This window comes from Mastomys coucha, unplaced genomic scaffold (assembly GCF_008632895.1).
Source record: "Mastomys coucha isolate ucsf_1 unplaced genomic scaffold, UCSF_Mcou_1 pScaffold16, whole genome shotgun sequence".
Classification (NCBI taxonomy): domain Eukaryota; kingdom Metazoa; phylum Chordata; class Mammalia; order Rodentia; family Muridae; genus Mastomys; species Mastomys coucha.
This window is the reverse complement of record NW_022196898.1, coordinates 15034786-15049285: the sequence shown is the minus strand read 5'-3', so window position 1 is coordinate 15049285 and position 14500 is coordinate 15034786. Positions and strand designations below refer to the sequence as shown.

At 38.7% G+C, this 14500-nt stretch overlaps 1 protein-coding gene and 1 long non-coding RNA gene across 7 annotated transcripts in view; one reads left to right on the top strand and one right to left on the bottom strand.

Annotated features, from left to right (window-relative positions):
- Positions 1-14500, bottom strand: part of Kcnab1 (potassium voltage-gated channel subfamily A member regulatory beta subunit 1) — a 442167-nt gene that overhangs the window by 132540 nt on the left and 295127 nt on the right. The gene's annotated exons all lie outside the window — the stretch shown is intronic.
- Positions 1-14500, top strand: part of LOC116092953 — a 143763-nt gene that overhangs the window by 124976 nt on the left and 4287 nt on the right. For 2 of the 4 annotated variants that reach the window (XR_004119568.1, XR_004119570.1), the window contains one exon: positions 1446-1736. The exons of 1 other annotated variant lie outside the window; for it this stretch is intronic. This is a non-coding gene — a long non-coding RNA (uncharacterized LOC116092953). The remainder of the gene's footprint in view (positions 1-1445; positions 1737-14500) is intronic. One more of the 4 variants, XR_004119569.1, reaches the window with a different exon arrangement.

Sequence of the window (14500 nt, the reverse complement as noted above, 5' to 3'; positions counted from 1 at the left end):
CCCCCCCCCCCCCGAATCAACTAACCTGAGCTCCTAGTGACTCCGAGAGACTGAACTGACAATTATGGAGTCTTATCTAGGCCCTCTGTATATATGTTATGGATGTGTAGCTTGGTGTTTTTGTGGGTTTCCTGATAGTGGGGAAAGGGGCTGTCTCTGACTCTTTTGCTTGCTTTTGAGACAAGGGAGGCAAAAAAAGAGCAGCTTTGAGAAATAATGGGCTGAAAAATTTAGCATTATGTTTCCATGGCCACCAGGATTGGAGACTGGAGATGGGACATGCAATTGTGTGGATATCAACATATAAACTCTGACTATGTGGAAGTAGGGCTTGAGAAATGTCTCTTCCGGCTTACTGACCATGTGTACAGAAGCTACACAGTATCTTATTTTGTTTTGTTTTGTTTTGACATCAGAAACACCCAAACCATGAGGAAAACTGGAAATCAGTAACTTAGTCTTAAGTGAGTCTCTAGAGCGTACATCTTGAGGGCACATATTTGGGGGTCAATGAACTTGAATGGAAATGAATACATACTTTTTTTTTTGCCAAGTTTTAATAGCATTTCCTTCAATAATGAATCTAGCTGAGAAACCACAGAAGTACACATATGACCCGTGGCTTTGCTACTTCTGGAAGCTATAGGTAATTCCATGTCATATGGCTATTGCTTCAGGTCTCAAAGATTCACATTCACCATTTATACTCAGAACCACTTAGAAATTCTGACATTCAGCTTGCCCTAGAAATTGTCAGATAATATTTTAATAAACAAGAACATGTATTTCTAGGTCACAAATTTCATTTTAAAATGTTTTAAAATTTAATTGGAATTTTACATATTTGATATTAGGTGTTTAAAAGTTCCTTTTCTGTTGTCTGTAGGTTTCACCAGGATTGTGGGGGCATTTCTGTGTTAAGAGTTTCATATTCAGTTGCTATCAAATCACTTGTATATCCATGCATCTGTTCCAAAGTATATGAACTTAGGGCTGGAGAGATGGCTCAGTGGTTAAGAACAATAACTGCTCTTCCAGAAGTCCTGAGTTCAATTCCCAGCACCCACATGGTGGCTCACAACCTTCTATAATGGGATCCGATGCCCTCTTCTGGTATGTCTGAAGGCAGCTAGTACACATACACACACACACACACACACACACACAAAGTATATGAACTTACAGGTGTCATTGTATGTGTGTGCTCTTATGTGCACAGGTACATGTATATGTGTGCATGTGTGCACACACACATATGTATGTGCACACATTACTCTTCTAATGTTCACCTGGCTCATTCACACAACCTTGTCATAGTATCCTTGCTTCTATAGCTTTTTTTAAAATATAAAATATTTCCTTCCCTAAATCTTCTAGCACATTTATGTCTCTGAGCTGGGCTACTCTGGTGTTCTTAAATACTCTCTGCTTCTCTGCTTTTCCAGTTGGATGGACTTGGCTATTGGATACTTGCTATGAAAGAATTTTTTTATTACATCAACTGGGAGGGATGCAAAGTTGGAACGAAGTGATAAAAACTTAAAACCTGAGCATCTGAGACAGATGGAAGAGGTGTTTACACAATAAGAAATTAGTGATTGGGTCTGCCTGTCTGTTACCTTCTACACAGCTCTAGGGAATTCAGAAGTCAGAACTGTCTTTGTGTATGCCAAGGAGAGGACTGGTGTGTAAAGGTCCTGGAGAGCCTCAGGAAAGGATGCCAACCATGTGACCAGGTGAGTTGAATATATTGACTGTGTTTGGTGGCAACTGGGATCCCAGAGGCTCTCCTTGCTGTGGGCATGTTTTCCTCTCAGCTCCTGCTGAGGTGTGTTATTTTGTAGTAAATGGGTTATAGTAAGTAAAACACATTTCTGGGTACTGTAAACCACTCTAACCAATCTCATCACAAGAAAGGGCTTGGGGACCTCTTACTTGTAGCCAAGGTGAACATAGGCTGTGAGTAACCTGGACAGCACAGTTGTGATGGATATCTCCCTGGGGCTGCCTTTTGGACTGGCTCTTGAACTGGGTGGAGTCCACACTAAAGAGTTCAGTGTTCAAAATGAGCTGAATGGCAGGCGTTCAGCCAGTGTTAGGAAACTGGGCAGAGCAGGGAAAACAAAATATCATATCTGGCCACAGGTAAGTATAAACATAGACTATAGTAGGAGAAAGTTTCCAGTACCCTACAATGTGAGGGAGTCAGAGTCATGGGTCTCCTGAAAAGGGGAAATATACTTTTCCCTTCTAAATTTTATCCAGGATACACTTTGCTAAATAAACAGCACCCACATATGCCATTTTTGGAGCTTGGAGAGGCTCTAAAGACCTCCACATATTTATCTAGTAGTGATGCTGTATTTCAAAAATGAAATTATAAAGATAAAGTTAAAGTCTTTACAATGAGAACTGTGCTGGTTTCTCAGTAATGAGATGCAGGGCTCTCAAAGGTCATACAACTCAAAGAACCTCTGAGCATGAGTCCCAGGTCCTATGTGTCTCTAAGTGTGTTTTACCCAGGTAAATCTGCCTTCTCAGTAGAAAGAGCTAAGTAGGATAACAGACAAGGAAGGCTAAGGGAGAAAGGTGGGGATGATCTCTCAATATACACTTAAAGGTAAATGCCATCTGCCAGAGTGGATGAATTTGTCTTCCCTGGTCCTTGACATTGGCATAGAAAACAATGTGCTCACTCACATTCTTTCTCTCTGCAGTCAGAAGGCCACAGCAATGCCTACTGTATCTATTGTATACAAGGTCATTTCCTCTCCCAGACTGGAATCTAGAACAGGCTGTGCCTAAATCGTCTGTACTGTCATCTACACCACACACAGTGCTGGGTGGATAGTGATATCTAGAGATTCCTAGAGTGACTATTCTGGTCCCTTCACTTTGCCATGGGTAAAGACAGTCTTGCTACTCACTGTGACTCCTTTGTTAGCCAAAGAGACCTTCATTCATTGTAAAATATTGGACAATTGAGTTCAATTTTCTTCCTCACCCCCGGAGAAACCTTGGTCCGAGAACCTCTGGTGCCCCATCTGCTTCGTGATGATAACAATAGATGGTCTCAGAGGGTGGTGGTGAAGGTTCAACATGAAGACAGTGCCTAGCACATGGGAGATTCTTGCCAAATGCAAGCTATTACTAGACAAACGTGGATTTGATTTTAAGTTCTGCCCATTTGCTTTGAGCCTCATCATTTGTGGGAAGTCTCTCTCCTTTGTAAAGCAAGTCTCTCTTCTCATTTTAGATGACCACACGAGACATTTAAGCCTTTAATTATTCTTTCAACCCTAAATGGCTAGGACTCCTTTAAGTTTTAGCCTGAGTCTGGTTAGGTGCATTTTCTCCTCACTCACACCCTTCTCCTTGGCTCCTTACCCCTTTCCTTCTCCCCCAGTTATTGTCACAGCTATTCCAACAGAGGAGACATGTCCTACCTGGTGCTCAAGACTAAGATGCAGATAAAGGGGAATGATGACTAAGGTCTGTTGCCATGTTCAGCTTTGATCTTAGTCTGGTTTATCCACTCAACATTTTAAGCCATCTGAAGGTCATAGGTCAATGAGTGCCTCAGAATTCAGACTGTCAAGCTATACATCTGAAAAAAGAGCCAGAGCCAGACTCCAGAGCTCTCTTTGTCTCCTCTCTCTTGGCTTCTACATCCACTAACTAGCAAATTCCAAAGAACTATTTGCTGTGCCATCTCTTACCTCCATCCTGGCTTCATGGCCACCTCCTGGTCAGATTCTGACTCTTATTAGCTCTAGATTCTCTTCGGTTCTTTCTGAAAATTTTCCCTGATTGTGGTGCTGATCATCTTATTTTTGTCTGAATAAGTATTGTTTGTGTCTTATATTTTGTCATTTACAAAGTACTTTTGGATAGGTTGACTTCCCTGGACCTTTTCCATAATGTATAGTCATGGAAGCATAAGCAAATATTTCACTGAATGATCAATTAGTGAGTTAAGAAGTGTTTCTCTCTTCTGTGATGCAAACTACCACAGTTAATTATTTCAGTCTTGATACTTTGGTGTTTAGATTATTAAAACTATTAAACATTATAATGCAAAAAAAGAAATAAAAAACCATAAAGATTAAAAAGGAATAAATAAAACCATCTCTCATGTAAACAATATAATTAGCTTTGTGGAGAAATTTTCAAGTAATCTATGAAACTCTCCAAGAACTATCAAGTGAATTTTGCAAAATTGAAGGATCTAGTGTTAGCATATAAAAGTCAATTGTAGATTGATTAGATGGCTCTGTGGATAAAGGCACTTGTGAAACTTAATTAGTTTGACCTCTGAGGTCTCTAGTTCTCTGAGTAGAACTATAGCCAATAACTTGTTCTCTATCCCCACCTGTGGAGTAACATATACACTCACATAAATAAGTATAAAAAAGTTAAAAATCAATTAAATATTTAATAACAAATGACTAGAACTTGAAATTTAAAGAAACAATGCTACTTACAATAGCCTTCCCCAAACAAGATATAAATCTATCAAAATGTAACTAGGATCTGTAAGCAAAGGATTGAAGAGAGAAGTAAAAGACCACAGTTAAGATTAGCAAGATTCAATCATGTTAAGATGTCAGTCTCTCTCACTCTGATCTGTGAAGTAAACCCAATCCCAATTTAAGTCCTAACAAAGTATCTCATAAATATTAATGAGGTAATTCTAAAATTGCCTTGGCAAGGTGAAGGAACTGAAACAGCCAGGACAATTTGAAAATGAAGAACAAATGTGGGAGCTCTTAGTACCTGACTTCTGGGTGCAACAGAGCATTTAATAATCTAGGCAGTGTGGCATTGTCAAAAGGAATGAGTATATACATTAAATAGAACAGGGCAAAAGAGGGACATACGTGCAATAGCTAACTGACTTTTGACAAAGGAACAAAGCAATTCAATAAAAGTATAACTTTTCAGTAAATGGTGCTGGAGCAGATGGAACAATTGTCTTTCTGCTAAAAAAAATGATACAGTCCTCACATTCTGCACAAAAATTAACTTAAAATGGGTTATAGGCCTAAATGCAAAATGCAAAGCTGTAAAACTTCTAGAAGAAATGTCAGAGGAAATCTTGTGATTTTGGATTTAACAGAGTTCGGGAGTATGTGAACAAAAGGATAATCTCTCTGAATTTAGAAAGATTATACTTAATAAAAATTCAAATTTTTATTCCCTTAAACATACCATTGAAAGGTTGGAAAGACATGCTGAATCCTGGAAGAAAATATCTGCCAAAGGGAAAATAAATAAAATTATTTGGGTATTGAATTGACAGGGTTCTGGAGAAGATATTTGGTGGCAGATAAACTTTTAGGAAGAAAATCAGTTCAGTGTTACTAAATACTAGGAAAAGCAATTTAAAAATCATAATTAGATGCATTAATATACTTAATAAAATACATAAGATAAAAATTAAAATAGTAAACACAAACACATATTATGAAGAGGTGGCAAAAATGCAGAGCAAATTCCTGGCCAGGAAGAGTGTAAAATGGAATAGCCCACTTGAAAGGCAGCTTGATGGCTTCTGAGAAAGTCAAACATACTCATATCAAGTGATTCAACAATTCTATTCCTAGGTATTTACTTGAGTAAATTGAATGCTTCTGTTCACACGCACAAAAATGTACTCAAATATTTATAGCAGTTTTACTCATAATCACCCCAAATTGGAAACCACCCAGATGTCCATCAACTAATGAATGGATAAACACATTAGACTTTCACACAATGAAATACCACTTGGCAGAAAAAGGAGGGGAACAATTGATTCATGATTCACAGAATAATATGGTTGTATCTAAAATGCAGTTTGCTAAGTGATAGAAGCCAGGCTCAAGGGGCTTACACACTGGATGATTCTGTTTATACATCATTCTAGCAAAGATGAAATCAGGGGGAGAGTAGTTAGTGTTTGGAGGTAAAAAGAAAGGTTGAATATAAAGAAGGAATTTGGGCACTTGTGCAACTATTCTGTACGCTATGTGGGTTGATCAAAACCTATATAATCGTAAACCATAATAAATGCCTGGACTACTCAGGCAAATGAAACACATTCTTTCTCCAAGACTGAGGGACCATCTCAGAAAGTGTGTGTGTGTGTGTGTGTGTGTGTGTGTGTGTGTGCGCGCGTGCACGCGTGTGTGTTCATACATGCATGTCCATGTGGTAAGACTGTAAGAGCCAGAGGCTGGGGAAAGACTGGGGCTAAGCAGGATCTTCTGGAGAGGATGTGGTTTTGTTCTCATGAACTCACTGCAGCTGTGATTTTCTGTACAAGACTTGCACAAGATCAAGCCAGTTAGTAGTTCAGTATGGCTGGCCGAAGAACATATAAGCTTTTACCCATATCTGAGGTACTACCGATGGTTGATCTCCTCTTGGGGTAAGGGAGAGTCAGTTTTCTTTAGGGACATAGTACTTGGCCAGGGTGACCATGCCTCAGGGGATTGCCCACATCTGTGTATGTCTACATGCCCCAGGGGATTGCCCACATCTGTGTATGCCTATGCAGTAACAATTAGCCTTGGTGGCTTGAAAGAAAGAAAGAAAGAAAGAAAGAAAGAAAGAAAGAAAGAAAAGAAGGAAGGAAGGAAGGAAGGAAGAAAGAAAGAAAGAAAGAAAGAAAGAAAGAAAGAAAGAAAGAAAGAAAGAAAAGAGGCACAAAGTTGGAGGAAGATGAGGGAATCTAGGAGGGACTGGAAGAGAGTGGAGGTGAGTATGATTGAAGTACATTGTAACCATGTACACATTCTTAAAGAATAAATAAAAATATTGAATCAAAACCTCACAAAACACAGTCTTATTCTATTAATAGTTTTAAATATGTCAGGACCCAAGGGTACTGGAGATGAAATTAGCCTAACTTTATTACGATGAAAACTAAACTATATAGCATGAGGTGGGACCCACAGAGCTGACTTTGAGTAGAAACAGGACAATAAAAACCACACCCAAGCACTGCACTGGGTAAGTTTCTTTCTCACAGGACAATGAGTTAGTAACTCTGAAACTAGGGTTGACTGAGAAATGTAACCAAGAAAACTTTGAACACCAGGCTGGGAAACTAAATAAAAGTAGAAGAAAATTGAGGCTCTCTTAAAGCTAATATCCTTTCATTCCATCTTGTTTCATTTGTAACCACTCTCATGAGGCCAGAGCATTTTTATTTTCCAAACTCATCATAGTCCTATTTATACATTAGCTCCTGAGCTGTGCTGCGAACCAACTTTAGGATGATAGGTGATCATTGTCTCTGCAAAAATAAGAAAACATGACCTGGCCACTAGTGGAAATTGAGTACAGATGGCCCATGATAGCTCTTTGAGCCTTGGTCTTGTCTAGTGGTTGGCTAGGCTGGACTGCCTGTCTTACGTTACACTCATCTTTCCTCCTCTGCTCTGGCCTTTCCATTCTTCTTGGAATGTGTTTATTAAAACAGTTCTCATTGTTCATCCTGTGATGACCAGAAGCAAAGTGGTGTCTGACCCAGGGGCAGGAAATGGTGGTGACTAGTGAGAATTGCTCTTCTGGATTCTTCTAGGTGCCAAAGTATCTGTGTCAATCTGGACTTTAGCTGAATTAAAGGAAGAGTTCTGTTATAGGTGCCTGAATAGAAGAAGGGAGGAGAGCAGCCTACACTGGAGCTCCGGAAGAATGTGCTGCTTACAACCTGCAAATTAAACTTCACTGAAATCCCCTCGCAAACAGAAGGCAAACTACCTCTGCATGGGCCAGATGTACAACTATGGTTTAAACACCAACTTCAGGCATTTTAAGTTAATTACCATATGACAACCTTAAAATCCTGTGAAACAATTTTGCCTTCTTATTAATGAATAATCCACCTCAGGGAATTAAAGTAATAGATTCCAAGTGGTTAAATCATTGTCTGGACTTTCTTCCAGCCGAGACCTTAATTGATTCTAAATAAGATTTGGATGATAGGATCCCAGTATTGATAGCTAAGTAGCTGTGGGTTTGAGAATTCCTTGGTGTGGCTTCAAAGTTGTTGATATCCCACTCTGGTGGCATCATACAATAAGAAGTAAAATCACTGTAAAAGTCTACAATGTGGCAGTTGAACACTTTCTTACTGTAGTAAAAACTACAATTATCTGGACTACTATATGTGAAACTAGATAATATAATAAAGCCTTGAAAAATTACTTTGTATGACACAAAGCGTTGGCGTTTAAAGACAGAAAAGGACAGCCAGCCAGAATGTATGCTTGCTTTCATCTTCACTTAATTACCCTTGTCTATGTTTAAACCCAACTTCTTTTTTTTTATTAGATATTTTCTTTACTTACATGTCATATGATTTCTCCTTTCCCTGTTTCCCCTCCAAAAACCAACCAACCAACCAAACAAAAACAACAAGAACAAACCCCTGTTGCCTCCCTCCTCCCCAGGCTTGCCATCCCACCCTCTCCCACTTTTTGGCCTTGGCATTCCCCTACACTGGGGCACAGAACCTTCACAGGGCCAAGGTCCTCTCCTCCCATTGATGATCGAATTTGCAATCCTCTACTATACACATGCTTCCAGAACAATCAGTCCCACCATGTGTAGTCCTTGGTTGGTGGTTGAGTCCCTGGGAGCTCTGAGGGTACTACTTAGTTCATATTGTTGTTAGTCCTAAGGGGCTGCAAACCCCTCAGCTCCTTGCGTCCTTTCTGTAACTCCTTCATTGGGGACCCTGTACTCAGTTCAATGGATGGCTGTGAGCCTCTACTTCTGTATTATTCAGGTACTGTCAGATTAACCCAACTTCTTAATAACAACACTGCACAGGGCACTTGCTGTGTACAGCTTTAGTCTGTATATGTTTTTTTATCCAAGACACATATGTAAGTGCAAACAGTTTTATTGATCAGGCACTTGTGTATTCATTTTATATATGAGAAGGAGCGCAGAAAATGTAGAGTACAACATATCTGTTAAATACACAGTGGAGTTTCTCATGGCCAGCCTGTCTGAGAGTGAACTATTACCCTTTTTGTTGCTTCACATTCTCTGCCCACTTCAACTGACTGAGGCATGAGCCTTGAGCTAAGAAATCTGCAGCTCAGAATGACCCAAGAACCTGGGGTTGGGTTACTGCTTAGTTTGGCCAGTTCTGGCAGCCCAGAGGAGAGGGAAAACAGACTTTGCTGCAGCCTGGCTAGTGATGCATATGCTTTCCTGCACCTGCCTCTTGTTCTACTCTACCTCTGCCTGTAGCTCTCCCCATTCTCTTTATGATTGATGCCACTACAGTGGTGGGAGTTACTGAACTGTCAATCATCTTGTTCTTTTCCTGATCAGCCCTCACCCAGAAACAACTGGGGGAAAAAGGCAGAAGGAAATTTACAACTTGAAATGGTTCCTAATTCCCCAGAACTGATGTTATTCTGTTTTTGTACACATGCTTTTGGAAAAAGAAATTAAATAAAGCTGTTTGTGTGTTTGGCTGATCAGAGATGGGAAGCATGGCTGGAGGAGGTCATGTTTGCAACCTGTGGTGCATGGGCTCATAGGCCACAGAAGGGGAACAGAAAGAGAACCTTGAAAGGAGTGAACGCTAGCTCAGTCATGGTTTTCAGTGCAACTCAGGTCAAAGAACCCTCACATTTGACAGTAACGTAGAGTTTAGGACTCACAATAAATGCAATAAAGTGTATCTGAAAGATAGATATTTGTTCCTTCACCCCATCCATATTTATTAAGTCCCTTCTAAAAGATAGGCAGCATATAGGCCAGCTTTCTGGCCCCGAGGCTTACTCTCTATTTGGGGAAGTCCATAGCAAACAAGTAAACATACAAAGAACTTTCATGAATAATAGATGTTCTGAAAACGTACAAACAGCTCAGTGGCAAAGAGCTTATAAGAGCTTATAGAGCTCTTAAGAACTGGAGTTCTAGGCAAAGACCTAACAAGGCCTAAAGGTGGGGTCAGGTTTCAGGAGAGAAAAGGTAGGCCTGGTGAAGTTCAAGGTGTGAATGGAGAGCCAGACCAGATGGTGCTAGAGAGGCAGTCAGGATCCTGAACTTACCAAGGAGTGGATGAGAATGGTCCAAACTGCTGCAGAGTATATGCTAAGAGCAAATTAAACAAATCTGCAAACTCAGAGGTGATGACACTTCTATAAAACTTTTAGAAAGCACAGAGGAGTGGGATGGGTATGTATCTCAGCCATGAGCACTTGCCTGGCATGTGCAAGGTCCCGAGTTTGATCCCCATCACTGCAATAAGCAAAAGGATAAAGGTTCTATTCCTATATTCAGAAGACTTTCACATTTTGGGACTAGGGTTGCCTTGTTCCATAACAATGTGTATTCTATTCAATGTGTGTTCCCATTCCCCAAATGTACAGCTCAGCTGTTTGTGATATCTTGTGTGTGTGTGTGTGTGTGTGTTTGAGGCAGCATCTTCCTTGTAGTCCAGAACGGCCTTGAATTTGTGATCTTCCGGACTCAGCCTCCTGAGTGTTGGAATCATAGACCTGACCCATCATGCTCGACATCTTTTTCTTCAGTGATATTTTCTTCTCCCTCTTTTGTCCTCAGGCAGGTCCAAACCCTAGCCTCCATTTATTTTACCTTGATCAAATCTTGCTCTGAGGAAAGTCAGAACAACTCATTCCTGCCAAAGTAAAAATGATCAGCATGGAAAAAAAAAAAAGCTGACTGAGGTTGCGGAAGGGAAGAAAGATTTGGACTCCATCTCTAGGGTTCTCTGGAATGGGGAAGAGTACTTCTCTGCATTTGTGTATGCTGCTCTCATTCAAGTCCCCTCTCTAGGAAGGCTTCTTCCCCAGGAGAGCTTTCTGCACTGCTTGTGCCTCTCAACTCGGCCCTTCTGATGCTGGTGCACACTACCTGGTGAGTCTGTCTCTACAAGTGACTGTACTTCTAGCAGCTAGGCATTCTATCTCATTTATCTGTTCTCTGGGTCAGAGCATAATGCCAGCCTTCTGTCTTCTCACTGACTGCGGTACTGGGAAGGATCATAAGAACCTCTTGTTTGACCACCAGAGGCTGATGAATCCATGCTTATCCGAAGCTCTTCTCTTTACATCATCCTGTATTATCTTCAGTTTTAATCATTTTTATAATTTTTTACAACTTATAATTATCACACACATACACACACACGCACACACACACACACAACTGCCTTGTAAGATACATTTGTTGACAAGTATGTACTTTGAAAATACAAATAGATCCATAGATCTATGAGGACTGAGCCTATATATTTATGGAACAATCACATGTTTCAATCATTTTTGCTGTGCACAGTCCAATTACCATACTAAAATACTAAGAGATATACAAAGACTACATTTCCCCTCTCATATTTTGAATCAAGGGCTGCAGAGCAAGACCTAGCATTCCCACTTTTAAAAACCTATCTAAAACAAAAATTCAGATCTGTAAATCAAAGTCTAAGAATAAAGACATGGAGTATAGTAATTATTTATTATAGGAAGAAAATTGATAATGACTCATGAAGCTTTATCAATATGATGAATTATTATATAAGTATTTTAAAGATATTAAAGGCTATTTTACTAATGTTGAGGAAAAGTGAGTGCTTTTATTAAAGCTAGGTTAAATGAAAAATAAATCTTTGAAATTTATTACTTTATTATAGTCACTTGTTCAAAACAGATTTTAAACATATACAGTGTGCAAGGCTTGATAAAGCAAAAGGAAAGATGGACATTGTCACCCTCATGGTCCTTTAAAGCCTTGTTGAAATGACAGCCAATGATTACCTTACACTGTCCTATGTGTTGCAAAGAAGTGTACGGAGTGATGAGAACATTTGGTTTGTCAAATTGTCAATGTATGTGAAGGGGTACAGTAATGAAACTGCCAAAATGACCACTCCATGATTAAGCAGTTAAGTGTTTACTGTGGATGATAGAGAGAAAATATCCAGAGGCATCTGAAAGACTGTAGAGCAGAGAGAAAAAGAAACAGACGGGGAATGGGTAGCAGGCTGGACATGGCCAGGGCTATCTGTGAGAGAAGGGAGAACAGTGGAGACATAGCAGAGACAGAGTAATAGCTGAACAGCGTCCAAATCTTTGCCACTATATATAAAACAAAGGATCATCTCAGAGGAGGGAAGCCTGAGGATATGAGAAGGGCCAGAGGCTTGCGTGGGGCTTTGAAATGTATAATAAGTGGTGTGATAAGGACAGAGGGAACTTGGAGGCCAGCAGGACTTTGAAATGCTGATAACTGCCACAGGTATCTATCAGTGAAGAGCCAAATGTCTCTTCTCTTCTGCCTTTTGGTTTCATTGGTTTCTGAAGAATGCTGATTTTTATCTAATCACTAGAAACCCTTCTATATTCCAGTTTTAATTGAACCCAGACTGTCATTTTTGGATGTATGAACTGCTGTTTAGAGTTTGGGGAATTGGACTTGACATTACATTGCATATCACAGGCCAGAGATGCCTCACTATGAAGCCCCTAAGAAGTGGGCTAATATAATAAGAAGGGTGAATTTTCCTTAGCACTTAAAGGAATTAAACAGTGGAATTACCTGTTTATGGGCACATCACTTATTCTCATTAAGCCTTCTTCTCACATCTGTAAAACATATACCTTAGTTTTTAAAAATGAAGTTACCAACTTAAAATTTGTTCCTGTTAAAAGCTTACTTCACCACCAACCAAAGAGTACACATGGTGAGACTCATGGCTCCAACTGCACATGTAGCAGAGGATGGACTTGTAGGTCATCAATGGGAAGAGAGGCCCTTGGTCCTGTGAAGGCTCTATGCTCCAGTGTAGGGGAATGCTAGGGCCAGGAAGCAGGAGTGGGTGGGTGGGTGAGCAGGGGGGATAGGGGGTTTTCAGAGGGGAAACCAGAAAAAGGGATAACATTTGAAATGTAAATAAAGAAAATATTTAATAAAAAATTAATTTAAAAAGAAGAAAGATTACTTCAAAAAACCTTACTGCCCATTATGCAGTAAGCATTTAAAAGTAGATATTATTATATATTATCTAACAGGTATTAACTTGTATAACTTCCAAGGTATTTTCTAAAGGCTTTGAGCCAATTTTGTAGCATATAGGATTAATATGCATATCTAGCTTCATGCTTGGCTCCAGTTTTGGCTGCTATCTTTGTTTTTTTTTGTTTTATATTTTTATTTTTATTTTTTTAAGTTTTATTGCATTATAATGAGAAAAGTTACATGATTTCAATTTATCTGAATTTGTTAATATTTAAAAACATATTTTAAGTAAATAGAATTAAATCACATTCTTGTTTTCCTTTTGTACCCCAACTCCTCCCAGAGACTCCCCCTTCAATACCTACAATATCTTTTTTTGGCATATTCTTTAAAATTTATGAAATATTATAACAATAAAAATGAGTATTACAAAAGTTGTTTGATATAAAACAACAATCAATTTATCAGTCTTATGTAGATGCTTGTCTATGGGAATACTGAAAATACATACATTTTTCTCAGTATATGTATTAACTGTATATTTCAAAATAATACATCACTATTAATATTTTCTTAAATGAACATAAATATATAAAGTGTTTCTGTTTGTTTGTTTTATATTTAGTAGAGCTTAAAATCTTGGCTCTTACTGTGATAATTTGATACAAGAGTTACAAACCTCAAGCAAAGCATTCAGACTTACTCTTTGTTGTTCTCTTACAAATCCCCTCCCAATTTAATTGTCTACATTTCTTTTGGGTATATAAATACTTTTAAAATATGAAAGCTGTTTTGAAAACCATAGTATAGTGTAAAAACATGAAATAAACAATACTACTAATAGAGAGGCTGAAATAGGAGAAGCAAGATCTCAAGACCCTTATGTTGTACACAGCAAGACACTGTCACAAACAAGCTGAAAGTGTATATAGATTGTACAATATTGGACCTATTTCTTCAATTACCAAATTAGAGAAATCATTGAATGAAAGTCAATAAATTTCTAATTCCTCATATTTTTGGATTTCAATAGATTAGGATATATTGGTAATATTAATTTTCATATTAAGATATTAAGAAAAAGTAATTGTTACTTCTTGTTGTTTTTGTGGAATTAGATATGTGTAGATTTGTTGAAAGATTACTTTCTTGCTTCTTCTAGGGTGTAGTTTCACTTCTTATATTGATATTTTCCATCTATTATCCTTTGTAGGGCTGGATTTGTGGAAAGATATTGTGAAAATTTTGTTTTGTCATGGAATATCTTGTTTTCTCCATCTATAGTAATTGAGAGTTTTGCTGGGTATAGTAGCCTGGACTGGCATTTGTGTTCTTGTACAGTCTGTATGACATCTGTCCAGGATCTTCTAGCTTTCATAGTCTCTGGTGAGAGGTCTGGTGTAATTCTGATAGGCCTGCCTTTATATGTTACATGACCCTTTTCCATTACTGCTTTTAAAATTCTTTCTTTGTTTAGTGCATTTGGTGTTTTTATTATTATGTGATG